The sequence below is a fragment of the Bombus pyrosoma genome, linkage group LG11 (assembly GCF_014825855.1).
Source record: "Bombus pyrosoma isolate SC7728 linkage group LG11, ASM1482585v1, whole genome shotgun sequence".
NCBI lineage: Eukaryota > Metazoa > Arthropoda > Insecta > Hymenoptera > Apidae > Bombus > Bombus pyrosoma.
Window position 1 is genome coordinate 993,141 of NC_057780.1, and position 15,040 is coordinate 1,008,180.

The window sequence follows — 15,040 nt, forward strand, 5'->3', positions numbered from 1 at the left end:
CTTATGAACCTTATAATCCGCCTCGTCCCCTCGTAATTCAACGCCCTCCTAACTGTTGTTCCATCCAACGATGTGACGCAAATTTCGCGCCAAGTCACTGTAATTGCCTCGATCGAACTCGTGACGAATGGTAAATCACGGATAAAATGTCTTTTCGAAAGGAAATTTTCAAAGTTAGTTTCAGGTTGCCGAAGTTTCGAATTCGATTGCAGGTTCAGGCAGAATTTTAAGCCTGCTACGCTCTTCCAATTTTTATATTCCGATTTCATTCTTGATTCAACGAGGGAAAAGATTTACCGTATTCTAGTAACGTGTTTTCTCTTAAGAAAAATAACAGCGCTAATGTAATTGCAAGATGTTTTATATAACACGCGTAATATGGACATCAAAGTCTTCTACGCGAGCCAATGCACGATTCGCTATACTGTAATAAATTTTTGCTTCAAGATATTCATCGCAACACGCATACAAGAAGTGGGCATTGAAATCAATATGATTATGAAAAATGGTTATTTTAATTAATTTCACCAACGTACCTGCTTGCCCTCGGTTTTAACAAGTTTCAACATTTTTGTCCTTTTCTTAAATAGAACATCCATGATACTATGTTAGGGAATACTGTGGCTAAAAATCGTATCAAGGGAGTTAAATAATGTCACGAAGAGTTAAAAAAGTATTCTTACGTAACACGTGACTCTTTTCTACTCCCTTGAAAGAAACAAATCGGAAGAAGAAACTTTTCGCACAAGATACAATGTTATTTATATGGGTTAGATGATGAATCGTAGATCAAAGAAAGGAAGAGACTCGATGCCGATCACGCGCCGGAAGAAGACTGTTTCGTATGATCGACACACACCACCGACGACGTGATTTTCACCTTGACCGTGGACGGGTCATCGTCCATCGTTCTACCTTTGCTGATATTCCTGTTGTCGGGCCTCGTATTTGATGTGGGGCACTCGCCTCGATGTCGTTAACACCGATAACATCGTCTCTTTTTGCACGCGTATAAAACATTCCATTCGAGAAAGTAGGCTAATTTTGGGACTGAATTGTCGAGCTAATCGATCGATCGTCGTGAATGTTGTTTATCGAGACGTGGAACGAAGATCCGCAGTCTACCAACAACAAATTCTCAGTAACCCCGGTTTCAGCTAAGCGTAGATTACAGAGCGGTCATCCCCGTTGGAAAGAAGAAAGGTGGTTTACCTTGCAGCAGCTACCCACGTCAAGCTATGTAAGAATCCGAGCTTCTGCAAAAGAGGAAAAAGAAGCTGAGAAGAATGGAAAGTTATTCTCGTAGAGAGTAAACGGCTGCTTCTCGACGATTGCGAGACATTATCACGTTTAATTGTCGTTCTCGCGTTGAATTAGCATCGTGGGAATGTTAACTCGACAAAATTTCTGATGACATTTCTTAGAAGAGTTAAAGGTCGGCTAATAATCATACGTCTTCTCACGACTCCATTTGCCACGTTTATAAATCCTCTACATTCCGTTTCGTATTTCCTTCTTTCTCGTTCATGCTGCATCTTGTTTTCATTTTGAATCGATCTGCAAATTTTCTTAGTTTACTTCGTAACGAATAATCGGAAAAGATCGAAAAGGTACGAGTCTTTGTCCGCATTGTCCGGTCAGCTCACCGAGCAACTCACGTCAATTAGCGACACAGGCGATCTATTAGAGGAAAGCGTGGATCGATGGCGAATCGATATCGAGCTGGCCGTGGCGTCTATTACGAGGAATAACGGAAGGCTGTTCCTGCAAGGTAAACCACCTTCCTTCTGATCTACGAACAGGTCAGTCGACGCGTGTTCTCGCCTGGGCAGAATTTCTCTTTCGATTCCCTTTCATAGAATTACCGTGAACATGAAGAAACGATCTCTCCTAGTCTGTTCTAACGTAAGAATCGTGCCAAAGAAACTTCTGTCGGCTATTCTCTGTTGCATATTACCGTAGCTATATATCGTAAAACATATCTATTACAACGAAAAGGGTTTATCGTTCAAATGGGATTAAAATTTAACATCCGATATCTAATTCGTAAATCGATTAACAATTTAAAAGCCCCTTTTATTTTCGGAGTAGTCAATTTCTGAGCTACAAATCAAATAAAGTAAGTTTCTCTAAGCCGATAGAAAAGTCATAGCAATTAATTGCGACGGTGATATTCGAAACTGAGAGGCAAATCGACGAACCGTACTCTTAAACTTTTATACCTGCTACATTATACTAAGAATTCGTATAAATAATTATGTAAGTTTATTGTCGAGAATCGTGGATCTTAATCGCCGAAATAAAAGTAAAGGAACACTAAGATTACACTTAGAATTCATATTAAGATAGTTTTATATTTATTTAATGAATGATTTGCAGGATCTTCGTCGATATACATTTGCACGCGTCTCGGCATTCTCTTTGTCTCACCACCTTCTATACCACACTGCTAACGGAACAGTTGCATTCGTCTGTTTTTCCAGACGCTATGCACACACATACTTCCACACACTCGTATTCACATACGAGTGTCACTACTACGCGGCTGATCTAGTCTAGCACAAAAAAATTATACATAATATGGTGTTTCCTTTGTCACTAATTTCCCCATATACGTATTTTATAAATCCTTCTAAACTTACACGAGTCACCTAAATGTAAGATTTTCTAATTCATGTTTTCCAATGTAACATATCCTACAATAATGCAGAACCTAAACCAGTATGCGTTAATAAATCGTGTAACATTTTTATCAGCGCATATCGCGATATCTCGAGCCTTTGTCAAGTTCCAAGAATTCCATGCTTCGATAGCACGATCGAGATCGACGTGACGCCGATAGTCATGTCTCGCGGGACGTCACGTTTGCAACTAGAATATCGTTTCTTTGTAAAATAGGCTCGATCCATGTTGTCGGATAGGAACAGAGTTCTACGACCATTTTGTTTTCGCTTCGGGCGAAACGAGAATGTTTAATTCGAGGCACGTGTAGCACGCTGGATCTCCATAAAACGTGTCGCGAGCCAAGACAAAGGAAAAGTACTTTTAAAGTCACGGTCAGTCGAAAACGAACAATTTCACGAGTCCTCGCACGATGTGTTCCTGTTTTGCCGGTGTTATTTGTCGACATGACGTTCATTTCGATTAATTTATCACGATTCCAACGATTACAGTCGTTTGAACGACAATTGTTTCGACGCTAGTCGTACAAAACAAATCATTTCGACGGACTAACTGTTAGTGTCTGGCCTATCGCTCACGTAATCTACTTAAAATTCTGTTGTATTTCCGGTTAGCTTTATACAGCGACGAATCAAAGTATCGGATGATTCGAAAAGTTCGGGGAATGATCACGATATGTAAGAAAATAACAGATCGATCATAACGATTTACGATATATTTAAATGTTAATCTCAATAATCTTACTTCATAAATAATTGAATGAAAAGATTATAGATTTACCAACTTTATATGAGATTTTACAAAAAAATATTTATTTTCGTTCACCGTTGTATGTGATCACTAGTTTGGTATTCCCTAATGGAACATTTGCGATGACGTTTTCTGGTTCCTCGAAATGTTAGTTTGTCTATTAAAAAATGTCTGACGACTAGCTGGAACGATTTACGAAGAGGAACTGCTTCTCGTCGACATTGTTTTTTATACGATATTTGAACAAGATTTTAAAATATTCTGCGATTTAAAGGTTAAGAAACGAAGATGAGATCGTCATGGTTAATCCTGGATATTTTTTAAATGTTTAATCCGTTTAGTCGAGTTTTTCGATCGAATTGATCTTGACACTTGGATTATCGATCTCTCAGACGGAATAATTTTTCTACCCGAGGATTCTTTTCCCTTTATCTATTTTTGGGATGTTGATTCGTCTTTATTAAGTTTCAATTTTCAACTGAAACGCAACCCGTTAAATATCAGAAACAGTTATTACGATTGCGCGTGGAATAAGAACACAAGTTTCTTCGAACTCCTTAGGAATAATAAGACGGCTAGAAAGAAACGACGGTATACTTATCGTATTATTTTGGACGGAACGATGCTCTCTAGTCGATCTTTCGAATATCGTGCACAGCTTGTCGAATATCACGGCCATAATCGAAGACATCCCGGAAACCCTCAGCGGAGGTTTCACGTTGCTCTCGCACCTTTCTCCGCGGTAAGCATATTATTCACTCGTTACACGACACCAAACGCATACTATTTTACTCAGACACGTCATACCCGTGCATTCTCTTACATTCAAACGGATTGAACGTTTCAAAGCAAATAGAAGCTTTCATCCCTGAAAAACTGTCGAATGAAATTATTAAATTATTACCCTCAGCTTTTACATTCGAATAAAATTAAAATATAATTTGCCAGGGTAATTCGTTACGATTAAACGCTATCTATTTATTAAGGTAAACTGAAACTAATTAGATTTCAGTGGATATTAACGAAGCACGAAATTTTGCGTATCGATCGAGGCGATCGCGTGCCAATTTAGGTTTCCAACGTACAGTCAGGGCGAGAGCTCATGTTCGACTAACGACCCTTCATCAAAGTCGTTTAACTCGAGGATGTTCGCCTCGTGACTCTATTCGCACCCCTACCCCAAATATTTCCCTTACCTCGATATAATCTCGCGTCGATTTCGAATTCTCCAACCGATATACCGATTCTGTGTCGATTAGCCGTCGAGATAATTCCGCACGATGGATAAACGTATAATTATGCAAAGTTGGTTGAATCACGGTCATGGTGTAATAGAAGCAGCACATTGCACGAAAGTACATACTATATGTATATTTGTTTTCCACGCTTTCGCGAAGAAATGTTGTGCGATGTCACGTGGAAATCCGGGAGAAACTCAATGACACGCTCTAGAACCTAGTAGCATCATCCGAATCGTCTCGTAATTAAAGGAATTTCGAACCTTTCGTATCTAAAAACACTCTGCTCGTTTCCTTCGACACGATTTTAATATTCAGCGCGTTCCGAGTGAACATTAATTGTACGAGCGAAATCAAGTATTTCATAATTTCCCTGCTACGAGTTTTATAGCTTGGCTGTCGGTAATCGTAATATTAGTTAAATACCAGTTAACATTAATTAAATATACAAGTATTAAATTGTCCGAAAAGTATCTTTCTTTCGCGAACGTGTTTTTTACAACAACGCACGTTCGTACGAACGTGAAACCAAGTCTGTGAAACGTCGCCGTGTTTATCTCGACAGAACAAAATGGATCGTACGTAATTCGACAAAATAATACAAAAGAAAGAACGTCGTGCGTCTATTACTTGCTCATAAAATGAGAGAAACTTTTCCGACAACCTGATAGATTTAAAAAGGTTACACTTTTCCGATCTTGATAAAATCGCCCTTGCGTCGTCGATGTCAACGTGCAACGACACGTCGAAGTTACAAACAACAGACGCGATATGCGTTTGTTTGTCGTTACTTTCTCTGTTAATTGTACCTAATCGGGCACGTAGTCTCTAACAACCGGATCGTTTCAATAACGAGCACTTTACCGTATTAGCGGTTTTCATTCCGCGATGCTTGCGTAACGTGTTTTTCCTCGTCGGCGCCGAGCCGTTTTCGAGAAATTCTCGATTTTGTAACGCGAACGACCTTGTTCTTGTCACTTTCACTCGGCTCGTCCGCGGACCACGATCGCGATCGTCCAGAGCGAGCATCGAGAGATCGTTGCAGAACCACGTGCACACGCCCATTTGTCTCGCAACGATCGTGCTCGCGTAGACTGAACCCAGGAAAGTCGACCTTGCCCTTGACAAACGACTTTAAACGCCGAAAACAGCTTCCACTGGACCTTACAGATTCTTTTCAAGATGATCACCTACTGACAATTTTACGAGGCGATTTCGTTTATGCCAATTTACGCATCACAGTTTCTCAATCCGCTTTAGACGAGTATTTTGCGATTATTCCTCTCGTTTAAACTAAATGTACCAGCAAATTGCCGATGGAACATTTTTACTTGTGCCTTGTGTTTTTGTCATTGTCTTGTTTTGCCATTGATTTTGGCCTCTTCGTTAATGCTCTTCTCTGTGCTACGTCTACTTGCGAAGTTGTCGCATTCCACACGCGTACCTATTACTAGTTGATAAATTATTATATGCGAGAAGGTTCTCTCTATTCCTCATATTAGACAGCCAATTTTTGTAAATGTACTCGATAGAATGAACAATAGAACGTTTTTCTATTTCATCGTTTTTATCGTTCTTTTTTTAATAAAATTATCGATGGCATTGATTCGAATGTTATCGAGCTCAAGGTACGCGCTTTAGCGCGCGATGCGATTGTCCAAGGTCGCTATCACCTTGATTATTCATTCCAAAAATTGAAATCGTATGTATCCGAGGGAGGAAGGTCGACGGCAATGGAGGCATAACGCGTGGATCGATGCAAGCCCCGACTCGATTCTCCTTTAAATAAAGCCGAAAGGATAATGATTGCAAATTTCAACGCAGCCGCTGGTTCCTCTGGAAAACGAGCCTCGCTTTGTGTGTTCAAACAGAGAACGAAACTCAACGCAAACTTTTACCTTTATACATATTCGCAATTATCGATTAGCAGTCAAAAAATCTCTTTATCTCTCTCTTTCTCTCTCTTACTGTCAACAAAGTTTATTTGCATTTCAAACAGTAGCGAAACTCTCTCTCGGATATTACTTTGTATCCAAGCCAATTACGCTCCTCTCTCTCTCTCTCTCTCTCTCTCTCTCTCTGTTTCGATACAACTATCTCGTTCTATTCTTTCTAGCAGAAACGATTACAATGATACAACGTTATTCAGAGCATGCTCGTAACGATGAAGTTTATAAGCCGAGTGATCTTTACGCGTATTTATTTAATCGCCTGTTTAAATCAAGTTGTATTCCTTTCGTTATGGTTGAAACACATAAGATCGTTGAATCGCGTAGAAGAAAGTTATCAAGGTATAATGAAATCACAGTCGATAATCGGTTCTTATTTGTAGAAACATAATCCTTCGAAATTAGCATACTGTTAACCTGCAGCGTCATCGACGTTACGCAATGCTGGTTGTACAGGGTGGGGCACCCAAATGGGAACATTCGATTACGCTGTTCGTCTTCAAGGTAAAGAAAAGGCAGCCAAAAATGTAAAGTTTGTTTTGCGTTCAGCTTGAGAAATCGTTCGATCCTGAAAGATTCGACATATGTATATGTTTAAATGCACAGTTTAAATCGACAGTTCTAACGTTAATTGACCAATAAATTAATATCAACGATGCATAAACTCCGTGATAAATGTACGAAATAAAGCAATTCAAGATTGCAAGAGCATCTGCCGAAGGCAGGAACGGTGGTCGTTTAATATTCCCGATTCATCCGGCTGGTTCATCCCGCGGAGAGGTCGAGAAACGAACGTTTTCGTGTTGCACGGCAGCCTGGGGCCAATCACGGTTAACTTTCGCTGTCAAACGTCACGTAATCCAAAACCGAGGCGGCTGGATACGCGCGTCGTCGCAGCATTATCCGTCTACGGATCCACTCGCATGCGTTAAACATGAGAATGACCCCGCATTATGAGACGACCACGGTTTTGCAACGTGTTCCGTTACACACTGCCTTCACTGGCCAGTCACAAGGATTCTCGTAAACACCGCGATCTCGTGAGCTGTGCTGCTCTTTCAGATTTTTCGATGATAAATCGCTTTCCGTGTAGAACATTACTTTTTCAATGTAGGGTAGAGCTTCTTCGAGAAAAGAGAAGGAGGTGATCGATTCGTTCGTAAGGTCATTCTTTAATCAGGAACGTGCTTGACGGTGGAATCGAGGATAAATAAAAACCAGTCGATTTAATCTATTTTTTAAATAGATTGATTTTAAAGTTAGGACCATTGTACGCTTCCATTCGTAAGTATCAGGACACTTTCTATTGTTCGACATAAAATTATAGGTTATGAGAACTGTAACGTCAAGTTCATAAGATAAAGAATTGTGCTATATTTTTGTATTAAAAGATTCTGTGCAAAAGTTGTTACGTCAACGCGTATCTTGTTTATCCGCATTTATACAACTTTTTGCAAACCGAATACCGTGATAAACGGGGGTACACAAGATACGTAAGTACTTACGTCTTGCAACAAGTTAAAGTATCCTTTTATTTGTCTTTCCTCTACGGATATTTTGCTTCGGGCTATACGATTTGTAAATAATATCGACGAGTGCACGTTGTTCTCGCAACGATACAAGAAATATTTTGACAGTTTCGACAAGTCAATATATTCGGAGAAGAAATTTTTAGACAGCCTCGTCTCGGCTCGGCTCAACATTCGATCGACGATTCCACGTCTGCGTCTGCAATTCAGATGATTTGACTCTAAAGTTCAAGGCTTTTCAAATTCAATCTTCAACATACAGAAAGAACAGCAAGCACGTTTTAAGTAGAAAGAATCGATGTATTGAAAGACAAGGAAAAGAGACACGCGAAACCAGTCAGTTTTCGGTGAAAGCGTCGTCCGAGGTCGCATAATTAATCTGCTATAATTACGTACATACGTGCGATAATTTTTGGTGTGCGCGTGCCTCCTCAGTCTTGTCTTCTTCGCTATCAATGAGGTTATACTTCGTGCACCCAGTGAAAGTGATAATAAATCCGAGTCACGCGGTCTCCCGATAACCAGATCATTCCTTCAAAAATCTCTCAATTCTTTTTCTTATTCTTTATCTCAATCTTTATTGGCATTATATATTAATTACGTAAATACTATATAAATGATAATATAATAGAGAACGTAAGATACGGCGGGTTAATTCACCACCACTTTCATTTAAAAACTTTCACGCCAATAAACGATTCTGGAAATTACACAACCCACCTTCCGATCTGTTATCCAATTTTTAGGAATTAGAAAATTATGCGTTTCGTGTAGGGATTGAGATTCCTCTACGGATGATGACGCGATAGTGTCGCAATGCACGTGGGTATCCCGTTACATCTTCGACAGCCTGCAGGAGGAAAGAATATAAAAAGATGCTGGCCACGGAAAGGACGGGCTATTACGGAGAAGAGTTGAAAGTTGAAAGTGACACTCTCGATCTTTCCGCTACTTCTTCGAACGTAGAATCAAGAAATCATTTCCCTTTCTTTTCTCTCTAGGATCGAAGAATACTTACGTATCGAATTAACGAATATGACCGTACAAAAATACATCTCTGTGCCAAGAATTCCAATTTTCTTAACGTAGTTTCCGCGTACGTCCATCGCAAGCAACCAAACAATTAATTAGAGGGTCGATTAGAGGATCGATTGGACAAACAGAAGCAACACTCGTATTAAATGTTACAGGTTTGATATTACAAATTATTGACATGTTATTGGCACGATGAGGAGGCGAACTAAGGCTTAAATATTTCCGGGAGATTACCGAAATCACCGGCCTTCTATTTTTAGTTCATTAATTAAATTCCTAAAGTCCCTCCAAATGGGCAGTCTGTCCCTGGTACGATATTATAATAAAGATTAATTTCGAGGTAGTCGTTTATAAAAATACACAGGCAAGGAGAGAGTCCGCACGCGTCGACGACTCTGCAAAGTTTATTTAAATTATCTGGTCGCTCCTTTTGCTAGAATCTTACGTAAATGTATAGCTACATCGATCAGCGAATATATAAATTTAGTAAATTTCCCGCTTTTACCGTTATAACGTCATTCCATATCTCGCGTTTCATTTACGTCTTCTTAGTCAACGTTTCATTTATGGTATCGCATACTTGGGATACTCTATCGCGCCTGTAGAAACGCAATTACACCACTTCCTGCGACAGCTTCCATTCCTTTCACCGTGATTACGCCGACATCGGGAGCGAAATGCACCGACAAACAAAAAGACGCTTAGAATCAGACAACTGGCCGCCTTGTCCCTCTTTTCGCGTCCCCATGATCCTGACAGTGAAGGTATCTCGAGGACGAGACCTTATTCGATCGATCACGCGATCCTCGAGGTTGCCCACGTTTAAGGACGACCAGAAACTTTCGTACCGGAAACATCATCGAGAATCAATCGATCGACCGACGAAGGATTTAAGTTAACCAACATGATTCAAATAAGTACGGTGGCTAGCAAAAGTATCAACTTGCTAGAAATTTCTCATTCGCTTAAATTCATCTTTCTCGACTATCGTTCATGAATAATTATAAGGGCAAACATTGAAACGAAATTCATATGATTATTGCGTGGAATTCTGTAGAATTTCCCTTATAACGATTCGATGAAATGGCAATGCTCTTCAGACTTTCGCGATTCGATTAATCGGTTACTTGCGAGGGATTCGACTCGAAAAATCGTTCGAACATCGAAAAAGTACAGTCAGACCTTCGAAACTTGCAACTACTCGTTTTGAGATTCGAAATCATCTTGTGAAGATCGAATACTTGATAAGTACAATGTACGACGAATTGATTTCATTAAGATGTACAAGTGGATATGTAACTTAACTCCGTGATTAATTTAAATCGAATTTATTTCAGTTTGACGAACCTGCGGTTGCAAAGAGAGGCAGAGGAATGCGCGTGCGCGTTTCAAAGAGGCGTGGTGCATACCTCGAGGACAATGCAACGTGAATTCGAGAGGTCGATTCAAGCGAACGATACTTGAAAATGGGTCAGAGGATTTTTCGTTTCACGGATCAGTTCCGATTTTACGCACGATGAGCTCTCTCCCTCGGGGTCGACGACTTTCGACGTTCCCGCGGACGATTTTGGACCGAAGGTTCTTCTGTTCCCTTCTCGTGAAACTCGTTCACCTCATGTCAGAAGGCAAACTTGATGCCAACTACTTTTATCGAGTTCGCGTAAAAAAACACGTAGGTCGTTCGTCGTGAATGCATCTATATGCTTAAAGAAAACGACATAGCGTTAAGTAGAGTTCAATTGATCTATACGCAGCTAGACTGGCGCACGAAAGTATTCGAACATGTGCCACGGTAAACTGTCCATTGTATGCGTGTAGTATAAAACAATTTGTAATTTCACTAGCGCTGTACTGAAACACAACTGTCATTTGTTTAAAAACAGGACGCGTAGAAAGAGAGCCGCTAAAAACTGGTTAAATCGTATACACTGGTTAACAGGTACCGATATGCGCGATATCTCACAACAGGCATTTTCCAAATTTTCAGAAAACTACGAATTGCGGAGGTTTGACAAATCCCAGCGGTCCATTCGCGCGTTAAATTTCAAAATACATAAATTCCAGTCGCGCATTTTCATGTACCACGAAATTTATTAACTTGTCATAGAAACACTACGAATTCCCAATTCCAAACCTATTCAATAACTCAGCCGTGACGGGACAATGATCGCAAACGATCGGGTAGAGTGGAAACCACGATGGTAACATTTGCTATCGTCGTAGCTGTCAACGATGGAAACACACGTACGATCCACGTATATACGTGATTGAGTATCGGCTGAATCGAGAGGCAGGTTTTCTAGATGGGGAAAACGTCGATCTGCGTAATCACTTTCCATTGAGTGAATTTTCCCCTAGCTGTTGATCGCCGCCGTTTCGAGCGATTTATTCGTCGTTAAACCGCGGGACGAAGGGAATCGCATCGAACGCGGGGAATTTTTGTTCGGTCAGCCGTAACGATACCGTAACGCCGGTAACGAAATACACGATTTATTATTATGCGTTACGTCGTCGCAGTTTCATTAAACGCGTCCTGCACCGGAACGTGTCGAAGAAACGACGTTAACGGGCCTGCGGCCGATTTCCGCCCGCTGTGCCGATCGTGCGCCGTGATACTCAACGACCACGGTGAATAATGCGATCCGTCCAGTGATTTGATCACGACTTTTCGTCGCTTGTTGATCGTGAAAATCGATATGAGAAATTTTTCTAATTCTTTGGTTTCGCGAATTGGATGAGTGAAAGGATTTGGGATGATCTTATTAGAAGTATGTCATTTGATTCTTAAGAATCGGACATGTGTAATGATATTGTAAAATTAAAAAGAAATAAAATCGATCGATTTGACTTACGAGAGGTTCGATTATCTCTCGTTATCTCTTCGGCCTTTTACAAACTGTTTTGGACGTTTAGATGAATCATATCATTGAACAAGTTACTTTGCTTTTCGATTGTCTCGTGCGAACATACTATCTTTTAAACACATGTTAAAAACATATTATTAAGAACAGGAGATATTGAGAAAATCGACAAAAATGGATCTATCACGCTCTCTCTGTGTGATCTTCGAACGAAAATAAACCGTATTAGCATAGAACAGTATGCAACGATCCGATCTCGTATCTTGGAAAAGACATCCATAGGTCAAATCCGGCTCGAAGAGGTTTTTACCTTGTCGAACACTCTGAGAAGTTCCTTTCTCTTTGACGCTTCGGTAGCAAATGGTTTGAATTACGGTTATGTATCACGGAGGAGCTGATGATTACAGGCCTTCGATAGCTCAGTTGGTAGAGCGGTGGACTGTAGTTGTTGAAGCGTTCCAGAAGAGAGAGATATCCATAGGTCGCTGGTTCGAATCCGGCTCGAAGGAATATTTTTTGTAGAATGCAGTCTCTTCCACCAAACGATTCGAGCAATTCGTTCGGAACATGAACGAGAAATGTAAATGTACATACAACCCCTTCGATAGCTCAGTTGGTAGAGCGGTGGACTGTAGTTGGTTGGACTAACGCGGTGAAAAGAGAGACATCCATAGGTCGCTGGTTCGAATCCGGCTCGAAGGAATATTTTTTGTAAAACGAAGCTTCTTCTATCAAACAATTGGAGCAATTTGGTCGGAACATGAACGGGAAATGTAAATGTACACACAACCCCTTCGATAGCTCAGTTGGTAGAGCGGTGGACTGTAGTTGGTTGGACTAACGCGGTGGAAAGAGAGAGACATCCATAGGTCGCTGGTTCAAATCCGGCTCGAAGGAATATTTTTGCAAAATATTCTTTAAAATGTAAGATAAGTTTCTGAATCTCAGAAGAATAGAAAGTTTATAACAATAACCTTGCAATAACTCGTTTAGCATAGAACGGTGGACTGTAGTTGATCCGAGTGTAAGTGGAACAGTAAAAAAGGGCAACCATAGATTGTTATTTCAAATGTGGCTCAAAGGAACGATTATTTTGTCGATTCAATTTAATCGAACGTTATTCTGTCGGAAAATGCTACGATTTCGATGTTTTTTGAAATATATGTATTATTATGTAATAACTGATGTTACTGTATAATTTTTAACGTTATATTTTAAAGACAAAATAATTAAAATTATTGATATATAATATGTATCAATTAATAGAATTATTTAAACACGTTCCGTCACATCCCTTCGATAGCTCAGTTGGTAGAGCGGTGGACTGTAGCGGTTAATGTATATATTCAGAGATATCCATAGGTCGCTGGTTCGAATCCGGCTCGAAGGAATATATTTTTATATTTTTAAATACACAATTTTTTATTAATCTAAAGTTACAGCTTTCTGAATCGCGTTATAACATTGTTTTTCATACTTTTAAGAAAAATTTATTTCATTTTCTTCGCTGAAAAAAAGCTCACCGACAAACAGATCTTCACAGACCATCTTTCTTAACTCGTAGATTAGAGAAAACGAGTCGATTCGTCGTTTGTAAATATCTCCTATATTTTGACGGATAGTTGCATTTTTTTAAACGTGTAGATTACAATGTTATGGTTACATTTGCAAGAACTAAAACTGATCTAGCTCAGAGATTGGTTTATCATTATTGGTAATCTTCAATTTCTTAATTATAGCTGTTTCTTCGGTCAACAGATAAAAAAGTATACGTAGATAACGTATTTTTTAAATCTTGTTAATTACATTCATCTAATTCTCTCAAGCAGTATACAAGCGGATAGTGAAATCGAAGATCAAATTTCAGATCTCACAAATCAGGCGTAGCACACTTTTCCTAAATCTCGTCGAAACGTGTAACTTCGTACAGGATTAAGATCGTGTAGCGATCGTAACAGATAACAACGAGTGAAACGTGGCGCCGCTGAGAAAATTTAATCGCCTTCGATCGGCATCGTACACCACCTCTCTCACCTGCAGAACGAGAATTTCAATTAACGTCGCGGGGCTTACGCGGAGAGAAAAAATCGAGACAAATAATCGAGCGACGGTATTCGACTTCCATCGCTCACTGACCTAATAGAAGTCAATTTCACCGAGTATCATTTCTTCGAAGGCGCGCCGTACCAACGACAGTCAAAAGTCTCTGACGTGGAATTTCTGATATCGCTGTCGTTGACTTTCAAATAGCGAGTCGAAACCTGTGGCGCCTCCAGTTGGACGACTCGCCTTTCGAAGAAAATTAATTATTACATTAACCATTGGAGAAGTTTGCTTAGGGATCGTTGTCGATGAATGATTCTCGATCTTTATCGACGTTACCGAGATTAATAGCGTAAAACGCGATATTTCAAGGTCAAGCGAACAACCGTCATTGTGCCCGTGAATACGAGCGTCGCGTATCGATCAGATAAGATATCGTGGTGAATCGATGGAGAAATCGGGTCAAAATTGAAATGTCAAGGAGATCGTCTACTTTGATGACAAAGTTAAACTCGAGAATCTTTGGGACCCTGTCTCTCTTAAGAAACTAGTTTCGAACTTTTCACTTTCGTCGGACTCTTTAAATATTCATGCTGCTGCTTTCTTAAAGCGGACGCTTTACGCATATCTATTCCTGGTTCGTTCTACTTCCCAAGTTCATGCCCTTCAATGTCTCTGTTTTCATTTCCCTAAAACAAACGTCTAACGTTCTTATCCTGACTTATCGCTTTGTCGAATACACCGTAAAAAAAGCTTTTCCCTCTGCGTGATCTTGCACAATTTCATACAGCTCTATTTGCGCGTTTCTATTTATGCTTCCAATCGTACGTGTCTTGGAGAACAGCACGGAAGAATGCTAACGAGATTCCTGCATGATACGGCCGGCATCCTCCATATCGAAGGAGTCCGAGCCAGAGGGACGGCCTTGCCACGGCATCGAGATACACAGCTTT

At 40.1% G+C, this 15,040-nt stretch overlaps 4 non-coding genes across 4 annotated transcripts; all 4 read left to right on the plus strand.

Annotated features, from left to right (window-relative positions):
- The first annotated feature begins 12,452 nt into the window (after window positions 1-12,452).
- Trnay-gua lies at window positions 12,453-12,553 on the plus strand. Its single transcript has 2 exons — window positions 12,453-12,489; window positions 12,518-12,553. It is a non-coding gene; the product is annotated as a tRNA-Tyr (tRNA).
- An 89-nt stretch (window positions 12,554-12,642) lies between these two features.
- Window positions 12,643-12,746, plus strand: Trnay-gua. The gene is made up of 2 exons: window positions 12,643-12,679; window positions 12,711-12,746. It is a non-coding gene; the product is annotated as a tRNA-Tyr (tRNA).
- An 89-nt stretch (window positions 12,747-12,835) lies between these two features.
- Trnay-gua lies at window positions 12,836-12,941 on the plus strand. The gene is made up of 2 exons: window positions 12,836-12,872; window positions 12,906-12,941. It is a non-coding gene; the product is annotated as a tRNA-Tyr (tRNA).
- A 396-nt stretch (window positions 12,942-13,337) lies between these two features.
- On the plus strand, window positions 13,338-13,434 carry Trnay-gua. Its single transcript has 2 exons — window positions 13,338-13,374; window positions 13,399-13,434. It is a non-coding gene; the product is annotated as a tRNA-Tyr (tRNA).
- The last annotated feature ends 1,606 nt before the right edge of the window (window positions 13,435-15,040 follow it).